Genomic DNA, 18,349 nt, shown 5'->3' with positions numbered 1-18,349 from the left:
AATGATACCTCACTTTTGCCCCAAAACATGGTTCTTAACCTAGGGTCAACTGAGAAGCTTCAATGAGATCTAATTATCTGACATTATCGCAAAGGTGTATATATACTTTTTTCTACAAACTTGGAACTTAAAGTTCCAAGATTTCTTAAGTTATTTTATTGTTCCATGAATAGACCTTGGGATAAACAAAACAGAGAAGCAGAATTTTTTAAATTGTTTATTTATTTATTTTTAGAGAGAGTGTGTGTGCAAGCAGGGGAGAGCAGAGGGAGAAAGAGAGCAAACCCCAAGCAGGCTCCACACACAGCATGGAGCCCGACGTAGGGGCTTTATCTCACAACCTTGAGCTCACAACCTGAGCTGATATCAAGAGTCGGATGCTCAACTGACTGAGCCACCAAGGCACCCCCTGCTTTTTTTTTTTTTTTTTTTTTTCTTTAAGAAAGAGAGAAAGCATGAACAGGAGAGGGGCAAAGAGAGAGAGGGAGAGAGAGAATCTTAAGCAGGCTCCATGCTCAGTGCAGAGCCCGACAGGGGGCTCAATCCTACAACTCTGGTATCATGACCTGAGCTAAATCAAGACACTCAACCTACTGAGCCACCCAGGTACCCCAGAGAAGCAGAATTTTAAGTAAAGGCATTTTATTTATACTCCAAAGTTTCTTTGGTAAAAGCAGCGTGTTAAGCAAGGAAGTATTCTGAGTAACTGGAATACTAGGTAAGTTGCAGCCAGGACAAGAACTAGTGTCCTTCTCTGTGTTAGGAAACTTCAGGAACTACTGAGAATTCCAAAGTGGCTTTAATCATGGGGGGCTGGGGGCAGTAATGGAATTGAGATTCTAAATGACAGAAGAATTTCAAGCAGAAGGTACAAGGAAACTGGAGAAAACATGCTCAGTAAAACCAAACTGATTAGTAAACTTCACTATAGTTTGTTTGTTGGTTTGTTTGTTTTCCTAACAACCTCCAAATAACTGCAAATTTGTCCAGGGAAGAGACCTACCTTAATTATCTTTGTAACATAGGTCCCAGCTCAGCACCTGTCACCAGTTGTTACCCAACATTTCATGAATCAATAATGCAATTAAGAATTGGAGGTAGCTATCAAGTTTTTAAAAATTTTTAGACTTGAAGCCTGTAGTAATAGTTACATGTTCAAATTTCCTTCACACAACTTGCAAGATAATGCGAAGGCAGTAAAATATTTCAGGAGAAATTTATGAAATATTTCTCCTTGTTTTAGTGAAACTATATAATAGTAGGGGATTGGAAAAGAGTTTAACCATCCTTGGGCACAGGGCTGGCTCAGCTGGTAGAACATGTGACTTTTGATCTTGGGGGTGTAGGTTCGGGCCCCACGTTAGGTGTAGCCATTAAAAATATTTAAAAAATAAAATCTTTAAAAAAAGGAATTTAATCTTCCTAAAGTGAACTAAAACTTACAAATTTAAATTTCCATTAACTGAGGGTAGGAGCTTTGTTTTTATAGACTATCTCCAACAGCAGGCAGCACAGGAGGAGGAGGAGGAGGAAAGAGAAAAAAAAAAAAAAAGTTTTTAAAAGTTTTCCCTTTAACTTTTTAATTTTAAAATAAAATAATTGTAAACTGACAGAAAACACAGAAAAGTTACAAGCATACTAGAGAGAATTCCCTATGCTCTTCACTTTCCCTAATATTAACATCTTACTTAACCATCAAAACTTGTCAAAACTAAGAAATAAACACTGATGCAATCTACTCAGATTTCACCCAAGTGAATTTTCCCACTAACATCCTTGTTCTGACCAAACTTCTACAATGCATTTGGACATGCATTAGTCTCTCCAATCTGTGACAATCCCTAAATCTGTCCTTGTCTTTGAGACTTGATACCTTTGAGGACTAATAATCAAATATTTGGGGTCTATCTGATGTTTTCTCACAATTAATTGAGGTTATGCATTTTGGCAAGAAACCATAAAAGTGATGTTCTCATCTCTTGGTATCTACCAGATTTATCCACTATTAAGTTACTCTCACTTGTAATTAAGATCTTGGAAGAGATACTCTGAGATTCTGCAAATATCCTGTTTCTACTCAAATTCAGACAATCCCAAGCAGGTTCTGTACTGTCAGCTCAGAGCCTGATGAGGAGCTCAAACTCATGAACTGTGAGATCATGACCTGTGCCAAAGTTGGACACTTAACCGACTGACTGAGCCACCCAGGTGCCCCTGTCCCATTCTTTTTTTAAGACCTTCCTTAGTTGTAGCAAAACAAGATGCCCCAGGCCTATTTCATGTATCTCTAACCTAGCCATGGAATCGACCACTTCTCCAAGGAACCCTGGTTCCTTTAACTGGAGAATGGTATTTAGAAAAGATATAGGGACCAGGTGTGCTTCCTGGGCTATCTCTGCTTCTAGGGCCTGTCAGCAGAGATCAGAAGTATATGCATGTATACTAACCTATGCATGCACTATACTTTTTATTTATAGAGAATAATTTATTTCTGTATCTATGTACATATATAGCTAAAATATTCAGAATGAATTCATACCAATATCTCTGATTGCAATCTGACACCACAGGGTTCATTCTAACCTATTACCTTTCCTTATTTGTAATTTCTCTGATTTTCTCTAATTTCTCCAGCTCTCTTTAACTACTGTATCTATTTTTTCAACCCTAGCAAACAGTTTCAGAATTGCTAATCTCTACTTCTGTGAAAAACAAATTTACTAAACAGAGTACAGTACTTGTATGTAGCTCTTTTTTTGTCTTTAGCCTAACAATACTCAACCTTAATTAAGCTAATCCTTTTCTAGGAGTAGTCCCCCACTCCCTTCAGTGAAGTTATGCTGGTCATTTGTAACACAGGTTCATTACTAATAGTCTGTATTTTACTTGGGTTTCCCTTCACATCCTGGGTTTTCTAAGTTTATTTATTTGTTTTGAAAGAGTGTGCGCGTGCAAGCAGGGGAAGAGCAGAGAGAAAGGGAGAGACAGAACCCCAAGCAGACTCCACACTGTCAGCACACAGCCCCACTCAGGGCTCAGACTCATGAATCGTGATGCAGGTATTGAACTCACAAACCACGAGATCATGACCTGAGCCAATACCATGAGTCAAATGCTCAACCCACTGAGCCACCCAGGTGCCCCCCGTACATAGAGTAAAATTCACTCTTGGAGGTTTTGGCAAATAGAATCATGTTTAGACTTGTTGAAAGGCAAAGTAGGGACAGTAAAGTATCCACCAAACCGAGAAGGCACTTTGAGACCAGAAAATAAAACAGGCCACTCCATACAGATACACAGAGTTTTATTTGGGGGTAACTTCCTGACCGGGGGAACAGACTCAGGATGACCCACAGCAGCTGCACAATTATTCTTTGCAAAATCCAGACCTTAGTTCCCAGATTTTACAGAGCAAGGGGACACACAGGAGGGCACTGTAATGAGATCAAAGGGCTTGCACGCACCTGACAGCTAACCTTTAATTAGATCTTATGGCACCAGCTGTGTATCAGGAAGGGGAAAGACTAAGTTATCTCTAACTGATTTTTGGGAGGCAAAAACAACCCTCCCTCCATTCCAGCCTTGGCGGGCATTTTTTTTTCTTTTTTTAATGTTATTTTTGTTTTTCAGAGACAGAGAGAGAGAGAGAGAGAGAGAGAGAGAGAGAGAGAGCGAGCGCGCACATGCATGCACAAGCAGGGGAGGGGCAGAGAGAGGGAGACACAGATCCGAAGCAAGCTCCAGGCTGTGAGCTGTCAGCACAGAGACTGATGCGGGGCTCGAACTCATAAACTGTGAGATTATGACCTGAGCCAAAGTTGGACACTCAACTGACTGAGCCACCCAGGTGCCCCCTTGGAGGGCATTTCTAAGGTATGTACGTTAATCTCCCAGGGGGCCTGGAACACAGCCCGAAGACAAGTCACTGAGAGAAGGTGAACAAGACAGAGGGCCAGAGATGGAGTCAGTATTGTCAGCACTCCTACCTACCTCACCTTACAGAATAGCTTCATTACCCAAAATAAAATCCCTCATTTTGCCCCTTGCAATCAACCCCTTCCCCATCTCCAACCCTGGAAACTGCTGATCTGGTTTCCCTCCCTATGGTTTTGCCTTTTCCAGTTTAATTTTTCAGTGGTTTACAGTACTCCAGCTGTGCTTATGTTTAGATATGTTGGCATTGTTCCCTAGCTCTGAGACACTCTGTTCTGCTTTGCATTTTTTCCCTACCCTTTTTTTCTTTAGTGACTTTTTTTCTCTTTTTCAGTTATTTCTATTCACCTACTCTCAAGCTGACTGATTCTTTCCTTGGTTCTGTCAGAACTACTCATATGCAAACCAAAGATACTCTTCATTTCTGCTTTTTCTCACTTGTAATCTTTTTATTTAATTCTTCCTTACAGTTTCTATCTTTCTGCTAAAACCACCCATCTAATTTATCATGCTGTTAACCTTTTTCATTAGAGCTTTCAATATAGAAATTATAGTTATTTTAAATTCTCTATCAGATAGTTCCAGCATTTGTGTCATATCTGAATCTGATTCTGTTGATTGCTTTATCTCTTGACAGTACTGTGGGTATTTCTGTTGCCTTTTTGTAGGCCTCCTGATTGGTGAAAGGTGAACATCTTGTGAAGAAGAGGAAGGAATGAGGTAATATTTTTTTTCAAGTGGCTCCGCTCTGGGCGTGGGAGCTCCCAATGTAGAGCTTGAACCCATGACCCCAAGATCAAGACATGAGCCAAGATCAAGAGTTGGACACTTAACCAACTGAACCACCCAGGTGCCCGGACATAATTATTTTTATGCCTAGGAATGGACATGTCTTTTCTTTTGCTATCCCTTTAGGGTAGGGTTTTGAGTTAGTCCCATCAGAAGTCAGGCTGGGTTTGAGGTTTATTATGGATATGGCTGCCCTCAGCACACAGTCTTCAAATGCATCTACTGGTAACTTGTGTTTAGAGGGAGGGTACATTTGCCAAGGTTTCTCTCAATGTCTGCTATACTCTCAGCTTTAGGTCCTCTGTTTGTGCTGTGCCTCGAAGATGGTCTGTCCACATGGTCTGACCACTCTTCCAGCAGAGCAGTATTCCACTGTTACTTGTTACACCGACCACAGTGGTAACAGAAGGTAGGAATATAGAGATTTTGTTGTTCTGATTAAGCATCAATCTTAGTCACTGAATTCTCAAGTTTCAGTGGTATGTCCTCAGTGCACCTTCCCCTCACCCAGCTGTGGTTCTGGATCCAACACGCCACCCATGGGTAGGTTTGATCCTATTCCCTAATCCCAGATGCAATGGGATTTTACCAGTGCCCTAAAGGCAACAGTGATTTTTTTTTTTTTTTTTTTTTTTTTTTTGCTTTCCCCACTAAATTCATTTGGTAAAGGAGAAAGGGAAGATAAGGAAGGAGGGTCCTGGCAGAATTTCTGGCTCCATCTGTAGCAGCTGCTGTTCTCCCCAAACTCTGCACTACCAAAGGACACTTTCTCGGGAATCTCAACTATCATTTTTGGGAACAGCCGGTAGAGTTCATAGAGAAAAAGCCTGGAGGTGGATATAAACTCTCCTTCTAGGTGCAGCCTCCAGGGACTTCACACTTTCTTGCCAGCCCTCATTCAGCACCCATCATTCCTTTCACTGCTCTAGCTAAATTCTTGCCAGTGCCCAGGTAAGCAAGAGCTCATGTCTCTCCCTGCAGGCATCTGTTTCTCCTCAGACTTCAAGCTAGCTGGCTGCCTGTAACTTACACTCTCTGATGGGTTCCAAAAAAGTAATAAACCTGCAGTTGTCCAGCCATTTTTTATTTTGTTGCGTCATATTTTAAGGATAACAGCAATGCTTTTTCTGCAGCACAATTCTGTTGTTATTAATGCCTAAACTTCTTTGCTAAAGGATAAGAGTATGAAACCAAATTTAAAGTTTATTGAGAAGTCAACATAAAAGCAACATTCCGAATTCCAAATTAAAATACCCTAATACAGTTTTTAGTCTTAAAACCTAATTAAAGAGTTTTGGCTGTTCAGTGATGTGATTTTTTTTCCAACTGCTGATATAATCAAGAAAAGTCTCATTATTTCCCTAACAATAAATTCAAAACTTAAGTTGTAATAATGCAGCTAGATATAAACCACACTGAGAATTCAGCCTAATAAAAAACACATAACAGCTGAAATGATTTCTTAAAAGCATTTACTTTACATTTGACACAATGCTTTGAGAATAACAATTATGTATTCAGAGTCCCCATAATTTTGTTTTACAAAATATTTCCTCAAATCTCTCGGGAGATTACTACAGGGTTAAAAGCTGTCTTAAGATCAAAGATCAAATAGAGAAAAAAACCCTATAATTCTCTGTAGCAACTCATAGATCTTTCCCATCTGCTGTGCAAAAAGGAGGTATATGTTAAGTTTGAAAAAAGAAAACCTTTTTAACTAGAAATGACAGTAAACTGAATCTGGCAAATGTTCAAAGAAAATTTTTCTATATGAGATTCAACTCCTTTTTGCCAAAATATAAAAGATGTCAACAATGGGAAAATAAAATCAAGTCAGTAAATTACTGCCTCTTATTTATAACTTTCTTCCTGCAAATACATGATCAGATTTCTATTACAAAACTACACATAGTAAATGAATTTTCAACCATGAAGAGGACTTCATAAGCACAAGTTCACGGGTGAACGATAAGAGACAGCTGGAGCAAGACGTGAAAAACGTAGCTCACTCAGGGCCAGAGAAATTACTTTCCTAGTATTGGCCAACAATTCACAAGTTTCCCTACACTTTGCTTAATGTAAAAACCTAGAAGCCCTGTCCTGTATCTTTACCTTGGAAACAATCAAAAAATTCCCAGAAAACAAATCTTTTAGGACAGAAGAAGCACTTTTTTGTCTCCTGAGTCAAATGCTCATGAGCATACCTACAATTACAGCCTTTGATACCCATCAAAGCATTCTACAATGGGGTCTGGTTCTTTTTTTTTAACGTGACTTTACCTTCTGTCTCCTCTCATAATCATGGAATTGTACACTTAAAATGCGTGAATTTCATGGTGTTTAAATGATACTGTAATAAAGTTGCTTAAGAAAAAAAGAAAAATATTACTGGATCCAATGTTACTGAATCAATGAGTGAATCTACAAATAATTCCCATTCTCCTTTCCATATACAGAGGTGTAGACAGGTCTCAAAAAAAGATGAGGTAGGTGGGGAGAAAAGTCTTTTCAATAAATGGTACTGACACAACTGGATCTCCACAACCAAAAGAATGAACATGTACTCCTCCTTCACCCCCTAAGTGAAAATTAACTCAAAATGAATCAAAAACTAAATTGAAGTACTATGACTCTTAGAAAGAAATGCAGGTATAAATCTCAGTGACCTTGCATTAAACAGTTTCCTAAATACGACACTAAATGTGCAAATAACAAAAGAAAAAAATAGATAAGCTGGACTTCATCAAAATTAAAAACTTTTGTGCATCAAATGACACTATCAAGAAAATAAAAAGGCAACCCACAAAATGGGAGAAGATATTTGAAAAATCATATATCTGATAAAGAACTAATATCCAGATTATATAAGGAACTCTTTCAAGTCAACAATAGAGAGACAATAACTCAATTAAAAAATGGGCAAAGGATTTGAACATTTCTTCAAAGAAGATATAAAATGCCCAAGAAGCACATGAAAAGATGCTTAATATGATTTATCACTAGAGGAATGCAAATCAAACCACAATGAAAGACCATTTAACACCCACTAGAATGGCTGTAATAACTTTTTAAAAAATGGAAATAAGTGTTGAGGATGTAGACAGCTGAAACCCTCACACACTGCTGTGTACAATAGTGCAGCCGTTACGGAAAAGTTTGGCAGGTCCTCAAAGACAGAGTTATGATATGACCCAGTTATGGTATGATATGACCCACTCCCAAATACACACACACACACACACACACACCCACACACGAAATAAAAGCATTATATTCACATAAAAACTTATTCACAAATGTTTCCAACAGCATTACTCATAATAGAAAATGGAAAAAGAACTCCATCAACTGATGAGTGGATAAACAAAATGTGGTGGTATATTCATACAATGGAATATCACTCAGCCATAAAAAGGAATTTATTCACAATATACACAAAATATCAAATCATTACTATTGTATACCTGAAACTAATATAATGCTATAGGTTAACTATAGCTCAGTTTCAAAAAAAAAAAAAAAAAAAAAAAAAAGGAGGAATTAAGTCCCAACACACGCAGGGTGGCTGGCTGGCTCAGTCAGTGGTGCACAACTCTTAATCTCAGGGTCATGAGTTCGAGCCCCACTTTGGGTGTGGAGCCTACTTACTATAAAAAATAAAATCAAATAGAGGCACCTGGGTGGCTCAGTCGGTTAAGCGTCCAACTTCGGCTCAGGTCATGATCTCGCAGTTTGCGAGTTCGAGCCCCGCGTCGGGCTCTGTGCTGACAGCTCAGAACCTGGAGCCTGGAGCCTTCAGATTCTGTATCTCCCTCTCTCTCTGCCCCTCCCCTGCCCACACTCTGTCCCTCTCTCTCTCTCTGTCTCTCTCTCAAAAATAAACAAATAAAAAAAATTTTAATAAAAATTAAAATAAAATTTTTTTAAAGTACTAACACATACTACAACATGGATGAACCTTGAAAACATTATGCTAAGTGAAAGAAATCAATCCAGAAAGTCACACATTGTATGATTTCACATATGAATTGTCCAGAAAAGGCAAATCCACAAAGACAGAAAATAGACTAGAGGTTGCTAGGGGGTGTGGGAGAGGAAAGTTGGGAGGTACAGCACTTCTTTTTGGAGCGATATAAATGTTCTGGGATTAAACAGCGCTTGCACAACACTGAATATGCTTAAGAAAAAAATGTACACTTTAAAATGGCTAACGTGAATTTTATGTTATATGCATTTAATCTCGATTTTTGTAAAAATGGGTAAAAAAAAAAAAAAATTGAGGAAGGAGCGATGGCTCAGTTTGCAGACTCTCCCTGAGAACAACTGTGACCCTTCCCTTGGACCACAATAAACACCTAGTCACAATAAAGTGGGCAGACTTTATACCGCTGTCAAAGTTTTAAGCAGACACGAGTCAGGCAAGATTAGAGAAGAATGGCCACAAGATGTAAAAGGCAGTAGGAGCTCATGTGTTTGCTGACAGGGGCAGATCTGAATTTGGATGGTCAACAGTGGCCTTGAAGAGGAACAACTATACCAGCAGTCCCACATGTAGATGCTGGAAAGCAGGGTTCCTTAATAATTAGCAACTGCCAAACTTTGGCTTCTACACAAGATTAGAATAGGATTTTCAACATAGACAGCTGCAACTCATTAGTGAGATGTAAAATCAATTTCGTAGGGCATTTTTTAAGGGAACTAAACAAGAGATTAAAGATGAATAGAATAAAATATATACCACATCACAGCAATGGAGGTGTTATTTACTGATTTCAGTTATAAACATACGTGTGTTTGTACTAACTCAAGATATAAAATACATTTTTATGATTTCTAGTCCAAAAAAAATCTGAAAAGAAAGTCTATAATAGATAGTAAAAAGCTTTGCTGCAGACCATTAACATACATAGGATGAGAAGTATAGCATAGGGAATGTAGTCTAATATTGTAACACACTTATCATGGTGAGTATTTCATAATGTGGAATCACTATGTTGTACATCTGAAACCAGAGTACCTGTTGCATGTCCGACTTTGGCTCAGGTCATGATCTCCTGGTTCGTGAGTTCGAGCCCCGTGTCGGGCTCTGTGCTGACACAGCTCAGAGCCTGGAGCCTGCTTCAGATTCTGTGTCTCTCTCTCTCTGCCCCTCCCCGGCTCATGCTCTGTCTCTCTCTCGAAAATAAATAAACATTTAAAAAAAATGTAAAACCAATTTAATACTATGTCAACTATACTTCAATTAAAAATTTAGAAAAGGAAAAAAAAAACAACCCACAGATACAAAACAATCTATTAACTTCTTCAGTAAATAGGATTTAAAAATTATGTATTAGCCCATAAGAAATTGCATCTAAAGATTTATTACATGAAATATCTATAAAATAAATTGCTAAAATTAAAAACTTTCACGTGACTATCATTTTCCTACTAACTTTCCCATTTTTGGAGTTAAGTATGTAGGTACAAAACAAAAAGTCTAGAAACCAATCAGTTTCCATGCTTTGGTTTTTCATCATCATCAAAGCCCCAAACTTTGCATGTTACAACTGGAAAAAAACTAGTATTTTTATTGTCCCCTTTTGAAACAGTTTAGTATATGTGCTACCGAAGTAAACATTCTTTTGGGGACAGTTTAACCACTCTAACTTATTACATTCATTGGTTAAATATTTATTTTAATCCTAAATCTGAAGTGAGTCTGTAGGTTCCTCTTCTTCAGTGCACATGAAATGGAATTCTGGCAATTCACAGAAGAACTGGTGGTTCCCATGTGTCCCAAGTGCAAGTGCTCCTTCAGTGACCAGGAGGGATTAAACATTCAAGAAAGTTTCTCTCAGGGAACCCGGGTGGCTCAGTCAGGTGACTGACTCTTGATTGAAGCTCAGGTCACAATCTCACAGTCGTGGGATCAAGCCCCACGTCCAGCTCCATGCTGGGCAGGGAGGCTGCTTGGGTTTCTCTCTCTCCCTCTTTCTCTGCTCCTCTCCCGCTCATGCATGCTCTCTCTCTCTCAAAATAAATAAATAAACATTAAAAAAGAAAAGTTTCTCTCAAATGTTCACAAATAGTGCTTTTGTTGCTTCTTACATTCCTGTTTAATTTTGTTTCACAAATTAGAGACAGTATTTATACTACAGAGGATTGGAAATACAACCTCAATTAAATTTTATTTCAAAATTTAATTTTTATTTCATATTAAAGAGTTTTCTTATGACATAGTATCTCAAGTCATTTAATATTTAAAAGTAAAAATACATTCCTTAATTAATAAGCAAGCTGCAACACTTTCAACACAAAGGAAGGCACACGGTGTGCCAGTGACACTGTGGTGTTCAATTTGTAAAAGTGCATCAACCTGTAACACATGCTTTTACAGGAACTGTATATATATTAGACATAGATACTATATACTATATAAGATGGTTCAATAAAAGGTTTTTTAAAAATTGATGTGTTTATAAACAAATCCCTTGTGTGGGTGTTTTGAGTTTTGAAGAGGATATTGTTGCTATTGTTCTATTTTGGTTTTTATTTTTTATTTATTTTTTAAGGATTTTATTTTTACGTAATCTTATGCCCAACGTGGGGCTCAAACTCACAACCCCAAGATCAAGATTCGCACATTCCACCAACTGAGCCAGCCAGGCACCCCTTGTTTTGTTTTTTTAGATACGTTTATTTTCTGTTTCTAAATTTCTCTCTTCAGATATAAAGAAAACTTCTCTGGCTCCATGGTTTTACTCAGCAAATCATCTCCACAAATGACATACAGCAGTTCTGACACATTCATGGGTTACACAATAAACCATAACCGTGTTTTGGACCCTCTAGATGGTCGTGTCCAATAGAACTCTCTGCAACAGTAGAAATGGTCTATATCTTCACTGTCCAGTACAAAAGCCACTAGCCATATGTAGCTACTGAACACTTAACATTTAGATATGTAACTAAAATACTCAATTTTTATATTTAAATTAATTTAACCACAAGTGTCTACTAGCTATTGTACTGGACAGTGCAGTTCTAGGTAACACCTACCATATTCTGCTTTGCAGACAACAAGCTATGCTTCATTTTTGTTACTCATAGAACATTCTGAGGTACCTGACTCACAGTGACTACTACAGTCACAAGAAGCAAGGATCTCTGGATATTTCTTCCCCACGCTTGAACACCATCCTTCTGTTTTATTAGTATCAAAAGGCTGCATTTAATAAGTCTATAAATTTAAGACTAAAATAATTAAAACAATCTAGAGAAACCACCAAAACATTCCACTAATTATAGGCAAACAGGCTGCTGTATGTACACAGAAAACAGGAGACCTCTTTCACATGGGGAATTGATACTTCAGGCCTGAATATGTTAAGTAAGGCTGTAAATTACTAAGTCTAAGACTTTTCAGCAGTAAAACCATGAGATCATGACCTGAGTCGAAGTCAGATGCTCAAGCTACTGAGCCACCAAGGTGCCGCCCCACATTCTAAGATTTTTAATATCTTAACATGAAGACAATAGTTACTACTTTGTATTTTGAATTTTAAGTTCTGACAGAAATTTTATCACCATAGCATAAGCCAGGGTTTTGATCCTTTAACCCAAATATAATTCATGAGAAATAAAAATGTGATTGGCAGATCGCCTAGTATTACCTCAGACAGCTAAAAACCTAATTCAGATACTTTTCAAAATGGATTTTGAGAGAGGTTTATGATGATCAGCCATCCAATAATTCTACATTTTTTCCATCAATAACTTAACTATCTCAACACCAAATGTCACCCCTATATGTTGCAATACTACCTCAAAGTACAGGGGGGGTAATCCTCAATTTACCCTCTGGCTGAAAAAAGGTTAAACATTATTTCTTTTTTTTTTTTTCCCTTTTCTGTTTTGTTTTTTTTTTTTAATCCAGTATAAATAACATACAAGTTAAACATTTCTGAAGGGAGTTAGAGTTTTCAACAGCATTCTTTAAAAAAAGAAGAAACAAAAAACCTTTCACTCAAATAGTCACGTTTAGAGAGAATGCGGAAAGTGTTACACTGTAAACTAATAAGAAAAATAAACAGAAGAAAATAATGCCATCACCCAGAAAGACAACCACTGATAAATCAATACACACACAAAAACATATTTACTTTTCAAGACCTAGGATACCATTTTGGGATACCATTTTGGTGGCTCAGTCAGTTATGCATCTGATTCTTGATTTCGGCTAAGGTCATTATCCCAGGGTCATGGGATTGAGCCCGTGTTGGGCTCCGTGCTGAGCATGGAGCCTGCTTAAGATTTTCAATCTCTCTCTCTTGCTCTCTCTCCCTCTGCCTCCACCTCCCACTGCCCCTCTCCCCCACACACACTCTCACTCCCTCCAAAATAAAATTTTAAAATTTTAAAAAAAGACCCAGGATACCATTTTGTAATTTACTTTTATCATTCAATATGATCATTTACCTATGTCACTAAATATCATTAAAAATGAACAATAATAGGGGCTCCTTGGTGGCTCAGTAGGTTAAGCAACTGACTTGATTTTGGCTCAAGTCATGATCCCAGGGTTGTGGGATCGAGCCCCACATTGGGCTCCATGCTGAGCGTGGAGCCTGATTCTCTCTCTCTCTCCCTCTGCACCTCTCTCCTGTTCACACTGTCTAAAAAAAAACAAAAAGAATGAATAATAAAAGATACCTGTGTCATATTGACTACCTACCGTATGCCAAGAACTAGACTTAGCATTTGCCATTAGTTCTTTCATTCTCATAAGAATGCCTGTGAGTTTCTGTGCTCACTATACTGATGAACAAACTGAATACAAGTATTTAATGATGTTTAGAGTCACAGGGCAAATAATCAGAATATACTTTTTTTTTAATTTACAAACTCAAATTTATAGAAGTCTTTTCAGGCAGAACCTATTGATGTAGGAACCCTCTCCTCAAATCAACAAGTACATGTCTATGAAAAAAAAGAAAGACTCTGGAGGTCCAACAACTAAATTAAAATAAAGCAAACATATTTAAGGTGAAGCTGAAAATCTTGATTTTGATGCAACAAGAAAGGAGAGTCTCATGTTTGACTACTTTACTGGAACACAGAAGGTAATTCAAACGACTGCAGCAGCACCAAAAGCTTTCAGAGAAAAGGTTCACGAAATCCCCTTCATAATTATAGGGTTGGCGCTTTCTCATCTGTGACCACCTTTCTGAATGTCCTGGTATACCCTTCCTTTGTACTTTCCTAAGAGAGGAAGAAATCCTTCCGTGAATGGAACAATACCCTCGATGCCATGTGTGGTAAGGTTATCTCTGCCTGTTGCTTGGTTTAAAGGCCACTGAGAATGATGCACGCCTGTTGGTGGGGTAGGAACACGGTCCTCCGATCTGGCCATATTATGCGGAAGCAAATTATAGGTAACCCTTAATCTCGTTCTGTGCCCCTCCCCTTGGCCTTTCACAAACAAGCACATTCATGTGCAGACATGCATAGAAGGAGGAACTTTTCTTCCCCCAAGACTTTGGAAGAGCTCACTAGGATACCCAGAGGAAGAGCCCTGAAGAGTAATTATTAGAAGTAAAATTCATTCTACAGTGGTCCTTTCTTAGATCTTATTCACGTATACTAACTTATTCAAGTAAAAAAAAATACCTTTGTTTCAAGGTCACTTCACCGCCAGAGCAAAGTCATGGTCTGTAACAAAGCTGCAGAATTTATGATCACAGTGGCTCCGGGTTATCCCATTTCCCTATCACCAGATTCCTGTGTGAAAAGTACCACCAGTGCACCACCTTGACGAGCAAACGGAGGTAATTTTAAAACAGTAAGTTGATATTACTTGTTACTAATGACCTTTATTCAAGAATTGGCCAGGTCACTCACTCCTTTTCTGAGCTCATGGGAACTTTAAAATCTGCAAGTAATTGGACAGCATCCTAGTGGCTCACCAGAAGCACTGAAACAAAGAATGGCTTCTCATCTTCCCTAAATTAACAATATTGACATCTTAGGGTCTAGTAACTTCACATTCATATAGAAAATACACTCCCCTAAAGCCTTCTTGTCTGAAAAAGCAAACAAAGAAGATAGCCAGCAGTAAGACATTCAAAACACTTAATTGTTATGTAAAAATAATAATATTGTCATTGATGAAATAATGCTTAACATTCAGTGGCCGTTCACTTTTGCAAGGTACCACCTCAGCATGTTGCACACATTAACTCATTTAGTGTCCACAACAATTGCCTACGCTACATTTTACTGTCAACCCCTTTTTGCAGATGAGCAAATCAAGGCATACTTGGCCAATAAGTTACACAGCTAATGAAAGTCACAGCCAGGATCTGAACCCAGAGAGCCTGTCTAGGGCTCACAGTCTTCTGCCAAAATGCCCATGCTATCATGCCACCTAGACTCCAAAGGCTTCCTTTGTATTTTCCATTTAATAATGAGTTAAAGCTGAGTTTCCAAGCCACTCTCACTTATCTTCAATCTATGAAATAGAATTTGAGAACTCATGGAACGGTTGTGAGAATTCCATGAGTTAGCACACACAAAGCACTTATTACGGCACATAATGAACATACTATAAACACTGACTAATACTATTACTAGTCTCTTTTTTTCACTACTTTCTCTCGGATGTCTTTGATGTTTGCATATCCATTCATTCAGTCAACAGGCATATAATTCCTCCCATGTGACAGCCTCTACGGGAAGCACTGAAGAACCACAGATAATACATGCTTTCAGAGTTCTCACATCTTGGCTGAGGAATCCAGTTCACACACCCCCACGTACTGTGTCATGTGACAAGTGCTATCATATAGGAGTGCTATGAGAGCACAGGGGTGCTGCTGAGTCCTATCGTGACGTGCCTTTTCATCAGGCAAGGAAGGGGTGATGTAATAATCCATTAGAACTAGAGCACAGGGGACAAAAGAAATGGACCCTTAAGGGAAATTTTCCATTAAAAGACTATTGAAAAGGTTTGGTGAGAAGAGGTAGAATAAGTAAAAGTCGTCACATAAAAAAATGAGAAAAGGAAAGACAATATTAAGATAAAGAAATGTACTGATGTGGACATGGAAAACAGCCGGAGGTCAAGTTAACTCTTTCTTTCTTTGAACTGGGTATTCAACTAGGCCAGACGTCTACGGCTTCAAACGAACACATGCTATACAGGTCACCGGTGAAGCACAATCATTAAGGCAAACACTGGCTCTACTCTCTCAAAGCTTCTGTGAGATGAGCAGGGCAAAAAGGGAATGAGTGGATGATCACAGGACATAAACTCAGGTAGGAATCTAATGCCCCGGGAAGGAAAGTTAGCTTTCCCGCTCTCTGCACATGCTGGCGTGTCCCCCTAACTTCAGGCCACCCACTGCACTTCTCCTAGGATTCTTGCCTACCAACTCCCCATAAAAAGCGTTCCATGTACCCAACTCCAGACTTGAAGTTCCACTTCAAGTTCCACTGTATTGACAATGTTCTTATTTAAATGAAAAACTTGTGGTAGCTCTATTTTGGGTATTCCTTGTAGTTGTTTTGTTTTTTACTCTCTTACTTCCTGCATCAACATTGGAGTTCACCTACACATACTCTGGCATAAAAAATTTGTTCAATTTCCTCTTGCTAATTAGTTCCACTAGTTTCAGCAAGGAATAAGATTATAATAAACGCTAAGCTCTGTTTAATAATTTTTAGTTTGATCCTCCAATTTGACATTTCTCCATGTGCTGATGTGGGGGCAGGTGAGAGGACACAGTTGTCTAACAACATGTGGTTCAAGTCCTCAGCTTTTGCACCTCTGAGAGAATCTTGTACTCTTCTGATATTTTTAAGGTTGACAACTTAAATTTTTATCATAAGTTTAATGAGGATGTAATTTCCATCACAGTATGTATGTATTTCGTTTTATTTTTCCAGCTTTATTGAGGTATAACTGACAAAAATCATCTATTCATAAAAGACATATGGACACATCCATCACTTCACATGGGGGGTGTGTGTGTGTGTGTGTGTGTGTGTGTGTGTGTGTGTGATGAGAACATTTAAGATCTACAACCTTAGCAAATTTCAAGTATACAATACACTACTATAAACTAAAGTTACAATGTTATTCATTAGAACCCCAGAACCTATTCATCTTATAAATAAAAGTTTGTACCCTCTGACCAACATCTCCCCATTTCCCCTATCCCTTAGCCTGCCCTTGGCAATCACCATTGAACTCACTGGTTCTGTGAGTTTAACCTTTTTAGATTTCACATATAAATGATATCATACAGTATTTATCTTTCTGTATTTGGCTTATTTCACTTAACATAACATCCTCCAGGTTGATCCATGTTATCTCAAAAGGCAGAATTTCATTCTTTTTTATGGGTGAATAATATTTCACTATATATATATATTTATATATGTATTTATTTAGATACATGTACACACACATACATATATATGGGCATACATATATGTACATATACATAATAAATATAATTATATACATACCAAGGAATATATGTATTTTAATCATATTATTGTTGCAACCCTGGGAGCTGTAGATTTCACTCATTTAATGAAATATGTCCACTAAACAATCTAATTGCTAAGTCTGTCCTCATTGTCAAATCAATAAACCAAATCAAACTTACTTTCATTCAGAAAAGCCTGACCTCATTTTTCAATTCAAATAAATGTACTAATCTGCCTTCTCTGCAAATTTCCCTACCCCCTATACACACACACACACACACACACACACACACACACACACGCCAATCAAGTCCAATTCTAAAAGAAAGAAATAAAGCATGGAATCGTGCCATGAATTTGTCACCAAGATAAATTAAGACTCTGCCCCATCTATGATTCTGACCAAAGCTCTCTCTGCTTTACTATTTATAAATTCTCATTCAGGAGCTAAGAATTCTTAAATGGTCCCTTTATTGGGAGAACCAGAGGATTTTGCTCCCTGAGGCAATCAACTATTGAAAGATTCATGCTGGGTAAGAAGCATGACCTTCTCTGTCAAGTGGGAGAAAAGCAATTTGTGAATGGAAAGGTAGGAAAGGAGAATCAGCCAGCCACAAGAGCTCTCAGGAAACCAATTTTAGGAAAGTAAATACATACATTGAGCATCTAAATACCATTAAAACTATTTTTGCATGTAAAATCCCTGAAAAGTTTCCATGAAACCCCAGGCACACATATACCCTGGTTTAAAGACTAATCTAAGAAACAGCTCCAGAGCTGAACTCAAATTGAAAGCCAAGGAAATGAACTGTGAAAACTGTCCAACATAATGTCCTAAGCACAGAAGCAGAATTACGACACAAGACTGAAATCTTTAAATATGTAAGTACAACACAGGGGTGCAGAGTTCAGACTGGAATCACCAAACACAGAGTCTGGATTCCAGCTCTACCACTTATGAGCCATGTGACTTTGAATAAATTCCTTTATCCGCCTTTGTTTTCAGCTTTATTGAGATATAACTGACAAATAACACTGTGTAAGTTTAAGGTACACAACGTAATTATTTAATATTACCACAATAAGGTTGGTTAACACATCCATCACCTCACATAGCTACAGTATTTTGCAGGGGTGAGAACCTTTGAGA

General features: G+C 38.0%; 1 protein-coding gene and 2 long non-coding RNA genes across 5 annotated transcripts in view; 1 reads left to right on the top strand and 2 right to left on the bottom strand.

Moving 5' to 3' along the window:
* Positions 1–18,349, bottom strand: part of SMYD3 (SET and MYND domain containing 3) — a 690,952-nt gene that overhangs the window by 603,543 nt on the left and 69,060 nt on the right. The window lies entirely within an intron of this gene.
* Positions 3,809–6,014, top strand: LOC122211464. 2 transcript variants are annotated; one of them, XR_006198688.1, is made up of 4 exons: positions 3,809–3,963; positions 4,602–4,653; positions 5,013–5,131; positions 5,704–6,014. It is a non-coding gene; the product is annotated as an uncharacterized LOC122211464 (long non-coding RNA). The 2 variants fall into 2 exon arrangements; XR_006198687.1 differs by lacking the exon at positions 5,704–6,014 and having other exon boundaries at positions 5,013–5,352.
* On the bottom strand, positions 13,426–15,605 carry LOC122211467. Its single transcript, XR_006198691.1, has 3 exons — positions 15,523–15,605; positions 14,374–14,513; positions 13,426–13,965 (listed from the first exon to the last, which is right to left on the bottom strand). It is a non-coding gene; the product is annotated as an uncharacterized LOC122211467 (long non-coding RNA).

The sequence above is a fragment of the Panthera leo genome, chromosome F3 (genome assembly GCF_018350215.1).
Source record: "Panthera leo isolate Ple1 chromosome F3, P.leo_Ple1_pat1.1, whole genome shotgun sequence".
NCBI lineage: Eukaryota > Metazoa > Chordata > Mammalia > Carnivora > Felidae > Panthera > Panthera leo.
This window is presented reverse-complemented; position numbering and strand designations above follow the sequence as displayed.